This window comes from Glycine max, chromosome 15 (assembly GCF_000004515.6).
Source record: "Glycine max cultivar Williams 82 chromosome 15, Glycine_max_v4.0, whole genome shotgun sequence".
Taxonomy (NCBI): domain Eukaryota; kingdom Viridiplantae; phylum Streptophyta; class Magnoliopsida; order Fabales; family Fabaceae; genus Glycine; species Glycine max.
Window position 1 is genome coordinate 16702253 of NC_038251.2, and position 15342 is coordinate 16717594.

Sequence of the window (15342 nt, forward strand, 5' to 3'; positions counted from 1 at the left end):
ACACACCCACACCCACACACACACACAGCCACACACACGCACACACATAGAAACACACACACACCCACACAAAAACACACCCCCACCCACATACACACACACACACAGCCACACACACACACACACACACACACAACCGCACACAGAAAATACTAGTACTATAGAAACGTTAAGGCAGTTTGCCTTTAGCATAAGATTAATGAACAAGATATCTAAGCAGCAACTTTTCCCTTTCCTCCTTCCCTTCCCTACTTAATCTCCACTGCCTAATTCTCCTAATTAACTCAATAAACGGCTAAGGGCCAAGGAAACTTTTACCATTCTCCCTAGCTAGTTCAGTTTCCATCACCAGCAGCTTTCAGGTAATTAAGTGTCTCACCACCATCACCAGAGTGGCCACTAGAGTTTCCTCCTCTGCCTTCACTAGAGATTCCAATATCTTGCTTGCCACTACCGATGCGTACAAAGTCCGGAAACCCTCCTCCGGTTCCTATGGTTACATTGCCTCCAACATTAGTGGCTTCACTTTGCAGCATGTGGAGGCCTTGACTTCCACTGGAACTCATGCCAAGTTGGTTGTGCATGCCTTGCTGCTGTTGAAGCACTGAGAAAGGCTGTTGCAGTGATATCCCCAAGAGTATGATGTACCTGACCAGCCAATGGAGATGGTTGTGGTTGAGAATCAGCTATTGCAGCTAGGTACACGAGATTTCTCTGCAGCCTTGATTGGTTCCTGAAATAATGAGAAGAGGATCATTATGATGTTTTAGGACCACATCAAAAGGAACAAAAAAGGAGCAAGAATCTGATGCTAAGATGTTAAGGGCAAAATCCAATAATTGTTTTGGCTTTCTATCTCAAGGCAAGAAAGGAGAATTTTGATTTCTAGAAGAAACTTTTTTGGTTTATCTAATTAAGCAACACCTCCTTAATGAAGTCCAAGTTCATGAATGAACAACCACTGGGTGTAGTGGCTTCCTCTGCCTTCTTCTTCAACTCCACGATCTTTTGTCTCATTTTGTTTCCTTTCTCTCCCGCCATGAAGTCATTGACCAGCTTTTCCACCTCTTCTCTCTTCACATTGGTATCAATTTCAATCCCAATTTCCCATTCTTTGCAGATATATCTGCAGTTTGTTGGCTGATCTGCAAAGAATGGCTAACACAGCATTGGTACTCATGATACACATAGACCCTCATGATACACACACACACACACACACACACACACACACACACACACACACACACACACACACACAAACATACACACATATACCCAACTACAATAATAAAGCATAAGCACCCTTGAAACCCAACATTTGAAATTAGTTACATAAACAACTGTTGATGTCTATATTTGTCTGTAATTGAATTTTACCTTTTGTATGTTCTTGTATGTGATCAATGTAATTTGCTATATAAACAATTGTTGTTCATGGTGAGTGAACCTTAGATTCCCGTTTGAGACTGAATGCAATGACTCTTGCAGACAGTTTGCATTAGTCATTGTATTTAGTCTTGAATTGTCCGTTTGGACAGTTTGGGGAGACTGGTATTTTTATGTTAGATTCATTCGTGAAGGTTATTATTATTTTCATTAATTTGATTAAATTTTGGTTCAATGCATTTCAAGTTGTTCTCCGAGTGCATACTTGATTATCGTGAAATTCATTTGACCGATGTCATGTCGTGTACTTGGAGACCAATGCGAAATGCTGCCGAAATTTAGTCAAATTTTTGTAAATAATGATAACCCTGACGTTTGAAGCTAACTTAAAAGACTGTTTTCCTAAATGGGATAGGGCCACACCTATAAATAAAAAAGTGAGATTTTCATGCATGGAATTGCTTAGATGGATCGAAGTTGGATGAATGAAAGTCGCATGAGCCCAGAATATAAGGATGGCGTCGAACAGTTCTTGAAATTTGCTTCAGAAAGAGGTCGACCGAATGAATAAGGAAAATATTATTGTCCTTGCATCAACTGTTTGAATGGAAGACGACAATTACTCGATGACATACGGGACCATCTATTGTGTGATGGGATTAAGAAGAATTACACAATGTGGATATGGCATGGTGAAGTCACAGACATGCAAAGTGGGTCCCAATCTAAACCGTTTGATGTAGAAATGGGAGATCGGTTAGAGGGCATGATTCGTGACTTTGGACAAGAGTCTTTCTAGCAAGCACACGCCCCTGTGTATGAAGGATTGCAGAGTGATTCTAAGAAGCCATTGTATACAGGGTGCAAGAATTCCTTAACCCTGTTGTCTGCTGTGTTAAGTCTGGTTAATGTGAAGGCTAGGTATGGGTGGAGTGACAAAAGTTTCACATCACTGCTTGAGGTAGTGCACAATCTGCTTCCAGAGGACAACACATTGCCTAAAAGTTACTATAAGGCAAAAAAGATATTGTGTCCGATGGGTATGGAGTATCAGAAGATTCATGCTTGCCCCAATGATTGCATACTGTACAGGCATGAATTCCAAGAAATGTCCAAATGCCCTATCTGTGGGACTTCACGGTACAAAGTGAAGGATGAAGAAGAAAGTAGTTCTGATGAAAACTCCAACAAGGGCCCCCCAGCGCAGGTTTTGTGGTATCTTCTAATCATTCCAAGGTTTAAGCGTCTTTTTTCTAATGAGGATGACGCAAAAGACCTTACATGGCATGCAAATGAAAGGATTTCTGATGGAATGGTCCGTCATCCGGCTGATTGCTCGCAGTGGAAGAAGATTGATGGTTTGTATCCGAACTTCGGGAAAGAGCCAAGAAATCTTAGACTTGGGCTAGCCAGTGATGGAATGAATCCATATGGCACCTTGAGCACTCAACACAGTTCATGGCCAGTTCTGCTAGTAATTTACAATTTGCCTCCTTGGTTGTGCATGAAGCGAAAATACATGATGTTGTCTATGATGATATCGGGCCTAAGATAGCCAGGAAATGACATTGATGTTTATCTAAGTCCGTTGGTTGAAGATCTGAGAAAGTTGTGGGACGAGGGGGTTGTAGTGTTTGATGCATTTCGCAAGGAGACCTTTGAAATACGTGCAATGTTTTTTTGTACCATTAATGACTTTCCAGCATATGGGAATCTCAACGGTTACAGTGTTAAGGGACATCATGCATGCCCCATCTGTGAAGAAAACACAAGTTACATACAACTTAAACATGGGAGAAAAACAGTCTATAGTAGGCATCACAGCTTTCTAACACCCAATCATCCTTACAGACGACTGAAAAAAGCTTTTAATGGAAGTCAAGAGCATGATATTTCGCCAATACCGTTGACTGGTGAGCAAGTATATCAGCGAGTTCAACACCTGAATACTGTATTTGGGAAGACCCAAAAGAAGGATAAAAGTCAGAGTTGCATATGGAAGAAGAGGTCCATTTTCTTTGATCTTCCGTACTGGTGTGATCTTGATGTTAGACATTGTATTGATGTTATGCATGTGGAGAAAAATGTTTGTGACAGTGTGATTGGGACGCTCCTTAACATTCAAGGCAAGACGAAGGATGGCTTGAATACCCATCAAGATCTAGCTGATATAGGTATACGATCACAGTTGCATCCAAGGTCTGATGGGAAGAAAATTTACTTGCCCCCAGCCTGCCATACTTTGTCCAAGAAGGAGAAGATAAGTTTTTGTCAGTGTCTTCGTCGGGTGAAGGTTCCACAAGGATACTCTTCAAATATTAAGAGCCTTGTGCAGTTGAAGGAGCTTAAGCTTGTAGGGTTAAAGTCTCATGATTATCACGTGCTTATGCAACAATTGTTAGCCGTGGCTTTACGAGACATCTTGCCAAACAAAGTCAGGTTAGCGATAACTCACCTGTGCTTTTTCTTCCATGCTATATGTAGCAAAGTCATTGATCCAGTCAAGTTTGATGAGTTGGAAAATGAGGCCACAATTATACTGTGCCAGTTGGAGATGTATTTTCCCCCTGCTTTCTTTGACATCATTATTCACTTGATTGTGCATCTGGTCAGAGAAATCAAATGTTGTGGTCTTATTTATCTACGGTGGATGTACCCGGTTGAGCGATACATGAAGATCTTAAAAGGGTATACAAAGAATCTATATCATCCAGAGGCATCTATTGTTGAGAGGTACATTGCAGAAGAAGCCATTGAATTTTGTTGAGAATACTTAGAGAAGGCTAAACCTGTTGGGCTTCCTGAGTCTCGGCATGATGACAGAGTGGGTGGCAAGGGTTCAAGAGGACTGCATGTGATCACTCCAAGTGTAGAAGATTTGTTACAAGCTCACTTGCATGTCTTGAACAACAGTAATGAAGTTTTGCCATACATAGTTAAGCATGAAGCTTTAGTCAAACAGAGTAATCCGAAAATGTCAAAGAATTGGGTGTTGAAAAAGCATAACAAGACTTTCTGTGATTGGTTTAAAGATACAATCTTTGCAGATAAGAATGCTTCAGAAACATTAAGAAAGCTAGCAGATGGGCCTAAAAGAAATGTTATAACCTGGCAAGGATACGACATAAACAAGTATTACACAAAAGCACAAGATGACAAAAGTACAATGCAGAACAGCGGGGTCACCCTAAGGGTTGAATCTCAACACTTTTCAAATGTCAATGACGCCAATCCCTGTGTAGCTTCCATCCCTTACTTTGAATTCATTGATGAAATTTGGGAGCTTAACTATGTGAAATTTACGGTATGTGTTTTCAAATGTAAATGGGTTGACAGCAACACCGGTGTGCGCACCGATGATATAGGATTTATGTTGGTAGACCTAAAGAAACTTGGTTACCACAATGACCCTTTCATCATGGCAGAACAAGCTAGACAAGTATTTTACGTGCAAGACCCTTGTGATGAAAGGTGGTGAGTGGTTCTACAGGAAAAAACAATTGGTGTTAATGTAGAAGATGATGATTCATACATGGACACCTATGTTAGTCCTTTGATCGCTCAAATTACTCCTAACATTGTCGGAGAAGAAGAAGCTGACGACGTTCATGCTAATCGAAATGATCATGATGAAGGAGAATTGATTAACATCGTCTAATGTAATTTTCTACAGAGACAGAGGTCACCAAAGCAAGTAAGTGACAGCTACATTTTTCTCTAATTGAGGCATCGGTATTTTTTTAGATGGTATCCTTAGGACTTCATACAGCTCATGTTTGTCGCCAGTTTCATCATCCACCACCCTTTTCTTCTCTGTCTTCTCACGTTTATTGTTGTTAAACCCATATTTATGCTTTCTTCCCTTCATGTCTTGTTTTATCACAACTTTAGCCGAATCTCCTATCTTCAGCATAGTTGAATCTCCTGTCTTATTCTCAAATGACACACTTTGATGGCCTGTATCTCTTTTCTTCGTATGTTCTAGTGCTTCAGCTTCAGAATGCATAAAGCAATCTGAATTTTCTAGTGATCACAAAAGGCTTCTGCATCAACATTGACACTCTCCACCCTCTTTGGTTTATGCTTCTGTGCTGCATTCCGTGCTTCCTCCTTATAAATCTCAGATTTATTAGAGGTTGCACTAGAACGATCAGCACCAATCCGTGCCTGTTCCTCGTCTACCAGCTCAATATCTTTCCTTTCAACTTTTGTTTTGTAAATTATAGTGTAGTTTACAAAAGCAAAGGTGAAATGAAAGATATTGAGCTGGTAGAGGAGGAACAGGCACGGATTGGTGCTGATTCTTCTAGTGAGACCTCTAATAAATCTGAGAATTATAAGGAGGAAGCACGGCATGCAACACAGAAGCATAAACCAAAGAGGGTAGAGAGTGTCAATGCTGATGCTGAAGCCTTTGGTGATGACTGGAAAGTTCAAATTGCTTTATGCATTCTGAAGCTGAAGCACTAGAACATATGAAGAAAAAAGATACAGGCCATCAAAGTGTGTCATTGGAGAATAAGACAGGAGATTCAACTGTGTTGAAGATAGAAAATTTGGCTAAAGTTGTGATAAAACAAGACATGAAGGGAAGAAGGCATAAATATGGGTTTAACAACAATAAACGTGAGAAGGCAGAGAAGGTAAGGGTGGTGGATGATGAAACTGGCGACAAACATCAGCTGGATGAAGTCCTAAGGATGCCATGTACATGTGTATTTCTGAAGATATAGTATTTATATTCCATCAAGCATACATTGATTGTTGATTACATGTAATAGACTTTTTATAACATGGTTGCCCCAAATCACAATTAAAAAGCACAACTAAATCACTTTCAGGGCACCCCTTTTGACCCTCCCAAAGTCATGGATGATGCTTTATTTCTTGCTTGGTCTTGGTTAAAAGCTAGTGAGAAAGGTTTCAATACTTTATTTAACCATTGGTCTACCAATCTTTCGGAGTCCTTTGGTTAATTTGTCTTGTCTCCTTCTGTGGTGGGGTTTTGTTGGGTATTTCGTTTTTGGAAGGTGGCACCTTGGGTGTCTTGTATCTGATCTCCTCAATACCTCTGGTACTGTTATGTTTTATTAATAATATTATACTTTTGCCTTCCAAAAAAAAACTTATGACTGATCCTCTTTTGATTAATCCTATTTTGTATGTTGTTGTATGTTATTGTATAAAAGATCATGGGTTCTCCACCTGCCTCCCCTCCTCCTCCTCCTCCTTCTCCTCCTCCTCCTTCGAACGCATCGGCTTCGCCGTCTGCCGTGAAGCGGACACACAAAGCCTCACCTCTACGATCGTTGTCCACTAGATCACCTGGTGCTGAGAGACCAATGGTGCATGTTGATCCTGCTACCGGGAAGGCCGACGGTCCCCACAGGAAGAAATTAAGAACATATTTGGGGATTGTGGCGCGTGATAAAGTGGACGTCACCTACGAGAACTGGAAGGAGGTCCCTACTGCTCAGAAGGACCTGATTTGGGAGGATATTCAGGTATTTTTCTTTTCTTATTTGATTTGGTTTAATTAATAGCCAAAAAATACATTGTTGTAACAAATAAACTTTATTTCATGTTGTCAGGCTGAATTTGATATCCTAGAGGCTTTTGACAGTAGGACGAAAAGGAAGTTACTGTAGACCGTGGGGGAGAGATAGAGGCAGTTTAAATCAGACCTCACGAGGAAATGGGCCCTTGCAGCCGATCAGGACGGTGTCGAGGACACTGTTTGTGAGAAATACGGCATCAGCAAGGAAAAGTGGGCCCAATTTTGCTAAACTCGTAGAGACCCTTCTTGGGAGGTATGTTCCTTGCCATTTAAGTTGTTTTTCAAAAAACATGATGTTGTTATACTTCATTCTATCAATTTCAAACATTATTGTTTAATTTTTTCAGGATGTGCGTAAGAAGGCACAGGCCATCCAGAAGCAGAATATTGCCCCCCACGTTTTTCTCGTGGGGGCTATGATTATTTGGAGCAGAAGCTCCTGGCTGAGAAGACGAAGAAGAAGCTGGAGGAAGCTGGACAATCAGGAAGCGTTGATGGCGTCATCGACCCTCCATCCCCGGTCAGACGCCACGTGAAGTGGAAGATGGTCCGCACGAAGAAAACAGGGGAGATGACGACTGAGGCCGCAAAGGAAATCGCTGAGAAGATTGTAAGTCATTTTCAACTAACCATTACAATTATATTTCAATATTTTGTGAATGCCATGTACCACTGTGTGTTTTCTGTGCAGGATTCCTTTGAGGAGCAGGCCATACAGGGATCCTTCGTCCCCCATGGACGTCAGAATGTTCTCGCCGCTGCTATTGGACGTCCAGAGCACCCTGGACGTGTCCCTACTGCTGGAGCCGGTGTCACCATCAAGAAATACTTTGGATCGACTCCACAGACATCTCGCAGCTCTTCCTCCCTCCTCCTGATGAATTGCAGCAACTGACCTAGCAAATCAGGGACCAGCTAGAGGAGTCCATCACAAAGAAAGTGACGCGGCAGGTCATGGCATCCTTCAGCCACATGCAGTCCCAGCTTCAGTCGCAGATGCAATCTCAAGGACTTGCAGTGCCTCCTAACCCTCTGGTTGGTCCCTCCGGTCCTCGAGTGAGCACAAAGGGGAGTTGTGTTGATCCCTCAGGAAACGATCTTGAGACGGGTGACTCTGATAGGTGCGGCTTGTACATAGAAGAAGATCCTGCTCGCCTGGTTGCCATGGGGAGAGTTTATGAGGGATCCACTGTTGTTCATAACACTCCTTTGTTGCTTGGCCAAGTAAAGGTGAGTGTGGAGGAGGTTACAGATGCAGATGCTCCAGTTCCTGTACCCACTGATGAGGTTTCCTTAGTGGGGCAGGCACTTCACATCTTCCTTGCTTGGCCGACACATTTGGTCAAGTCTTTATCACAACAGGTACTTATTGTTCTTACTATATGTTTCTTCTTTTTAAATTAATTCATTAAGCGTGTCTCATATTAGGCTATTTAACTTTGTTTCATGAACAGGTAGCTGTGTCTCCGGCAAAACCACCTCCAAAGCCCGATCCGGAGGTCGATGATCCGCTTTATCTGATGACATTGACCATCCCAGAGCTTTTCTTGAGGCCTTATCAGGTTAGATGGGATGCCACCGTGTTTGGGGTCTTTAATCTAGATTTCCCCCTCTACATAAAGCACGAAGACCTCTCCAAAATCGCACACGGTGGTCAATGTCGCAGCATATCAGTGTTACAGTTGTGGATTCTGTAAGTCATTTTATATTACTTTTAATTACCTAAGTTATTGCTTTCAATTCATAAATATTTAACTTTGACTTAACATAAATAGGCATCTCACTAAAACATGTATGCGAGTGGGGAATTCTGATATTTATGGATTCCTCGAGCCATAGTTCATTTAGAGGTATGGGCAATCGCAGTTTGAGTCTGAAAGTTACATAAAGAGTTGGATGCAGAGTTCACAACGCGATGTCTATCTTGGAGCCTACCTAAATGGGTAAGTCACAAAATAACTAAATTTAATTAATGTTTACTAATGTACTAACCCATTTTAGGTTCCACTGCAGCGGACACTGGCAGATGGTGGTCATCCTGCCCAAGGAACACCTAGTTGTCTGGTTTTGTTCATTGCATAACAGGCCAGACAACTACCTTAAGAGGATTATTAATAGGTTAGTGTTCTTTTCAATACATTTTCATTGTAATACCTCAACATACAACACCAGTTTTTAATTGTTACTCATCTGGAATAGTGTTTTAAAAGGTCTTGATGATGCTCCACAGCCTAAATCAAAGGCTTCTGCTAGGTGGATTGTCGTCAAGGTACGTCATTTACATAAAACTTCCACTTATATATATATATTTCTTTATGTGTCTGTACACTAGTTGTTTAATTAATATCCAAATTTCATTATGTATTTAGTGTAATAGACAAAAAGGAAGTACTGAGTGCGGCTACTATGTGATTCACTAGATGTCCACCATCATTTTAGGAACTTTTAAGAATAATTGGGAAGCGGTAATTTTATTTCAAACAAAATCGATTTATTTATAATTTGTATTACATTATTAACTTATTATGATTTATTTCATCAAGCAGTATTTTAACGATCCTAGACCATTGGAGCCAGAGAGATTAAAGGCATTGCGGATCCAGTGGGCACAGTTTTATCTCCGAGTTAGAGATCAGGCCTAGGATTTAGGGACATTATCTTTAGCTTTAGTTAACTTTGGTTTAACATTTTTGACATTTTCTATGTAATATGAACATTGAATTCATTTGATGATTGTTCTTTATGATAAATCAATTATTTGATGTTTACTATCATTAAAACTTCTTGAAAGCAGAATAAAATGTTTATTTGCTGTGAATTGGGCTTGAAATTGCATTTGACAGGTACAATTTTGGGTTTACTGTAAAAACAGAAAGTATATATAAAAAAAATACTTGAAAAAAACATCGGTTATTAACAAAAACCGATGTTAATATGATAAACAACATCAGTTATTTACAAAAACCGATATCGACATGAACCTTAACATCGGTTGTAATAGAAAATCGATGTTAACATTTGTATATTAACATCGGTTATTTGTGTATAACCGATGTCAGCATTTGTATTTTAACATCGGTCATCTGTAGATAACCGATGTCAACTCTTGTATATTAACATCGGTTATTTATAAATAACCGATGTGAACATTTGAATATTAACATCAGTTATCTACACATAACCAATGTTATACACAAAGAACTACACCAAATATGTGTATGCATCATCAACGTTGACATCGGTTTTCTAGAAAAACCGATGTTAATGGAATATATTAACATCGGTTATCGTAGGAAACCGATGTTAATATATTACATTTACATCGGTTTTTCTAGAAAACCGATGTTAATATAACATATTAACATCGGTTTTACTTCAAAACCGATGTCAACGTTCATCATGCGTACACTTTTTTTGTTGTTGTTCATTGTGTTTAACATCGGGTATTCAGAGAACCGATGTTGTCATATATATGTTAACATCGGTTTTACAAAACCGATGTTAACATTGATACATTCAACATCGGCACTTTCAACATCGGTTTTAGAACCGATGTAGAATGTTCTAAATAACCGATGTTGAAAGTGTATTTTCTAATAGTGAATAATTCTTTGTCTTAATTAAGTAGTATAAATTCTTAAATTCATGGTGAAGTTTGTGAATCTAGCAGTGTTATTTATTGTAATATGAGCTTCAAAATGTGTTGTACTGATTATTGTAATATGCTGCTAATTATTTCCAGAGGAGTAGAGGACTAACCTTGTATTATTTAAATTTATGTTTAAGGCTGGATAGATATTATAAATATATAGTGTTTTTCTTCGCTTTGTTTCAAATCAAGAAAAATAGCTATTATTGGAGGGTGTCGTGTGGAACCCCATATTTTGCTGCCATATCAGCTTTAAAAATTGTTAGTGTGTAAACTCTTTTTTCATTTACCCTTTGCTCTCTCGTGCTAAATTCTCCACCAATTTGGCTGATTGTATAATACACACCGATAAACTTTTGCCTTCAAGTTTATTTTTCTCTCTTTGGAAGTTATTTTACTTATTCTTGTTGAATTAAATTATCTAATTATTTTTCCTGCCTTACAAGGTGCAGATTTGTCCCACGTATCTTGTGCAAAAGAAAAATATTGCTCCTGTCATTAAAAGCTACTGACCGAGTCAATTGAGCACCCTATTTTGGTAGAATCATTTAGTGTTAAGTACAACTTCTATGTACTTAATTTACATATTTCTGTTTACACATTTCAAAATACCAAGTGGTTGTTCTTGATTTTAGTGAGAGACTAATTAGTTTTAGGGAAGAGGACACGAAAATCATATCAAGCAATGTTGTTGCTGAAGTTGACAAGTGGATAGAAAGATTCGATGGTCTAGTCATTGGTAATACTTGTCTCTAGCATTTCATACAACTTATATGAACTGTGAAGGTTAGCGTGTTTTTAGTACAAAAAATTTTCTTGGCTTATAAAAAATAACCTATGGTTAGTCTGTATTTTTAATGTATTATATTTTGCCTCCCAAGAAAAAGCATTACTTATTACCAATCAATTAATTAATTTAGTTATGATAGATGAAACATCTTGGAGTTTAGGGTAATATTTCTTATCATGCTATCTAAGGAACATGTATAAGTAGGTCATGGACACGTAGAATATTAATAAAAATCCAGTTAGTAAGAATAAAAAAGTTTATTTTTGTTATGATTAATATTTTATAGTTAGCTATATGATTATGCATCAGCATCGCAGGCTTTTTGTCCTTACCAAATTGCATGAGACTAGGAGTTTGTGATTCTGACAAAAAAAATTATAAACTCGGTCATTGGTTTTGAACTGTGAAGGAGTATGTTCAAAAGTTGTAAAATGCATAATTCAAGAGTCTCACTATTTTTTTTTTGGGTGAATAAAGAGTCTTACACTTGGTGAACTAATATGGTTCTTAATAGAGCTCATATGCTCTGTTGCTTATTTTTTCAATTATTCTTATTTTAACAGCTACTAATCCTTCCATTTGATAGCCTCAAATTCCAATTGAACTTGTTGTCTGATGTTATTGCTTGTAAATAACTATGTAACTGCTAGTGCATCCACTGTTCAATAAGTGTTTATCTTGTTCCAGCAAATTCATAGTTTTATTATATGTACCTTGTCACATATACAGGGCAGATTATAAAACTGATCAGTTTTTGGGGGAAAGGAATTCATCCTTGCAGGCAGACCATACCAAAGGCAGGATTTGGAGGTAAGTAAGAACATTATTTGTTTGACATATGTAATTATCTAATATTATAAGTAAGGACATGGAGAGATTGTGAGTTTGTTATTATTATTTTTTCATTAAAGTTCCTCGAGATTGAATGCAAAAACTACACATGCTTCATGTGGCTACCTCTAAAACTAGCTAAATATAAATGGTCAATGCTTTCATCTCTGAAATTACTTGTTGAGCAAAGTTAACAACATATAAATGACTTAATTATTGAAATCGGCATTCGCTACATATTATTGAATTTAAATTGAATTAGAGCTTATTAACTGCTTTGCCAATAGATGAATATTAATAATTTGACTATCATATAACTATTGATAATATAAAATAATAACAAGATATGAGATGAAGCAGAATATAAAGTATGCTAAAATTTATTTCATCTCTCTCATGCTAGTAGTACATAAACATGAAAATAGCTCATATATAACCCGAAAATGAAACCTAAAGGATCTATTTCTTCATTAGGTCCAAATGATAGGACCAAATTGACTAGTCTTTATGCAAAAAATAAAGCTTATATATATATATATATATATATATATATATATATATATATATATATATATATATATATATATATATATATATTCTAATTTAAGCAAAAATAAAATTTAATCTTATATATTATATTTTAAAATATAATATATAAGATTATAAAAATATAATAAACTAAAAAAGGATAAAGTTTGAATTTTGAACTATTTTCACATAAAACTTATATTTTGCACCAAATGTCCAAATGGGCACATGAGTGTAGTGGTAAAGGAGTGTGTTACTCATTCCAAGGACCTTGATTTTAATTCTTTCTCAAGCATTTTTTAAGTTCTTATTTTTTTAAAAAAATATTGGTAACTTTCTAGCCTAATCAACCTTTAAATTAAAACTTTGTTATTAGATATATTTACACATTATGAATGTCCACTTTTATTTATATACACTTTAATTAAGAATTATATTTACAGTTGATAATTATTAAGCAGGTTAAAATGTGATAAATGAAAAAATAAAAAATACAACATACTTTCGTTTAGCAATTGAATCTGCGAACGATATATTTTTTTTAAAATTTATTACTAAATAGCGATCGAATTGTATTTTTAATTATTTTATATTTTAAAATTAAATATTTAATAGCGACCGAATTGCATTTTTAATTTATTTTATATCAAAAATTAAATTTCTTAGTGATCGAATTAGCAATTGAACTGCATTTTTAATTTAATTTATATTCAACAATTAATTATTAAATAACGACCGAAATTATATTTTAGCTGATTTTATATAATAAATTAGTGATTGAATTAGCGACGAAACCTTTATTTTAATTTTTTTTAAAATTAATTATTTAGTAGCGACCGAACATTTTTGTAATTATTCTATATTTAAGATTTAATTATTTATTAGCGACCGAAAGACTCAATTGCTGATTTGTCTCAAGCAATAGCTACCAAATACGTAGCGATTGAATTTTGTATCCGGGACAGAATATGTCAGTCGCTAAATAGCGACCAAAAGAGTTTTTGGTTGCTAAGGGCATGGTGACTAAGGTTGTTGTGAAGCAAAATATTCGGTCGCTGAAAATTTTAGCGACCAAATTAATCTTAGTCGCTAAATCATTTTCTTTTGTAGTGCTACTTATCCCACAATATCCCAAGAGGAAGTGATTGTAAAATTTGTATCCACATAATTAAAAGAAAAATAGAAAACCAAGAAATTGATACCTTTGCCTCTACTAATGTCATTACCAAATCTTATGACTTTTCTCTCTTAATACCTTTCTCATCAACGCCATTACCACCTTCCATGTCCCTGTAATAAATAAGAGTGATGTTAAGGATACAATATAATTGTTGGAATTTGCTGATATGGTTACCTATAACAACTGTAAACTTCAATTGGTTTTAAAATTTAAGCAGAGAATTAGTTACATGAGTCCTAATTTTGTTATCTAACAAAACCTACAACTAGTGGGTGACACTTTGTTGAATGAAGAGTATAGGGTTCACTAGAGGCAGGAGAGAGAAAAAGATAATCATATTATTATCAATCAAGGGAGACAAAATAGAATACTTTATTTGTAAATTGTAGCACATAGTGCTTATATACTAGAGTTCAGCAATGCTATTCAGTCGTAGGCATGTAGCTTACATAAACAAACAGAAATAGCTAAATAGAACTAAGATTTGTTTGAATAAACTTTTTCATAAGCATTGATAGGTAAAGAAATTAAGTAAAATGAAATAAGTTTCTCTTATACCTTGAAATAAGTTAAAATCAGCTTTTGAAAAAACTAACGAGAGAATTTCTAAAAATTAGCTTATGGGGAGAAGTTTATTTTATTTTATCTTCTTATATTTTTTTTCATATAAGTTTTTATGATGAAGTTTATCTAAGCATAGCCGAAATCTAATAACAGATTTAACTAGCAGCTTATTATTTAGCTACCGGCCCCATTGAAGCTGAAGCATGCATATTGATTATGTTCAGCTTGGACAAGATCATATTAACAACTGTGAAAAATGGCATAAAAAGTCCTATAACTTACTCAGTGCTCGTCGGGTCACTCTCCTTTTGTCTGGAGTAATGAATCTAGTGGCTCTCACAATCTTAGTTGGCCCACAAGTATAACATGGTTTGGTGCTTTCAAGGTGAAGTTTTTAGGGAGTTTGACAATTTTGTCTGTGTTTCTAACATTACCAACGTGACTAGAAATGATGCAGCAGCATTGGATGGATCCTGCAACCATGAACTGAGCACCCCATCTTTGCAACAATTTGCTACTTGTTGATTGTAAGGTGTTCTGGGAAGCAAATCCACAATTTTTGGATCTTTCTTGCATGAATGTGGAACATTTCCCTTGAATTTTGAGCAATCTCCTTGTAAAGTGATCTGCCCTCCCATCATGCTCCATATTACCTCATTTTTTCCCCATGTCCAACCTAGTGACTAGCCAGGTGAAGCGATATGACGTATCGTTGGAAGTTGTTCATTATAATTGTACTTTCTTAGATATCTAAATAACTAATGTTGGAACAAAAATATGTTAAAGTCACTCTAAAGAGCTATAGCAACTAATTTAAGTAAATTCAACCGTATGCTTGACCTTATTCGATAATT

At 36.7% G+C, this 15342-nt stretch overlaps 1 pseudogene; it reads right to left on the minus strand.

The window, feature by feature from the left end:
• Positions 1-307: 307 nt before the first annotated feature.
• LOC121173530 (GRF1-interacting factor 1-like) lies at positions 308-14030 on the minus strand (annotated as a pseudogene).
• Between the last annotated feature and the right edge of the window lie 1312 nt (positions 14031-15342).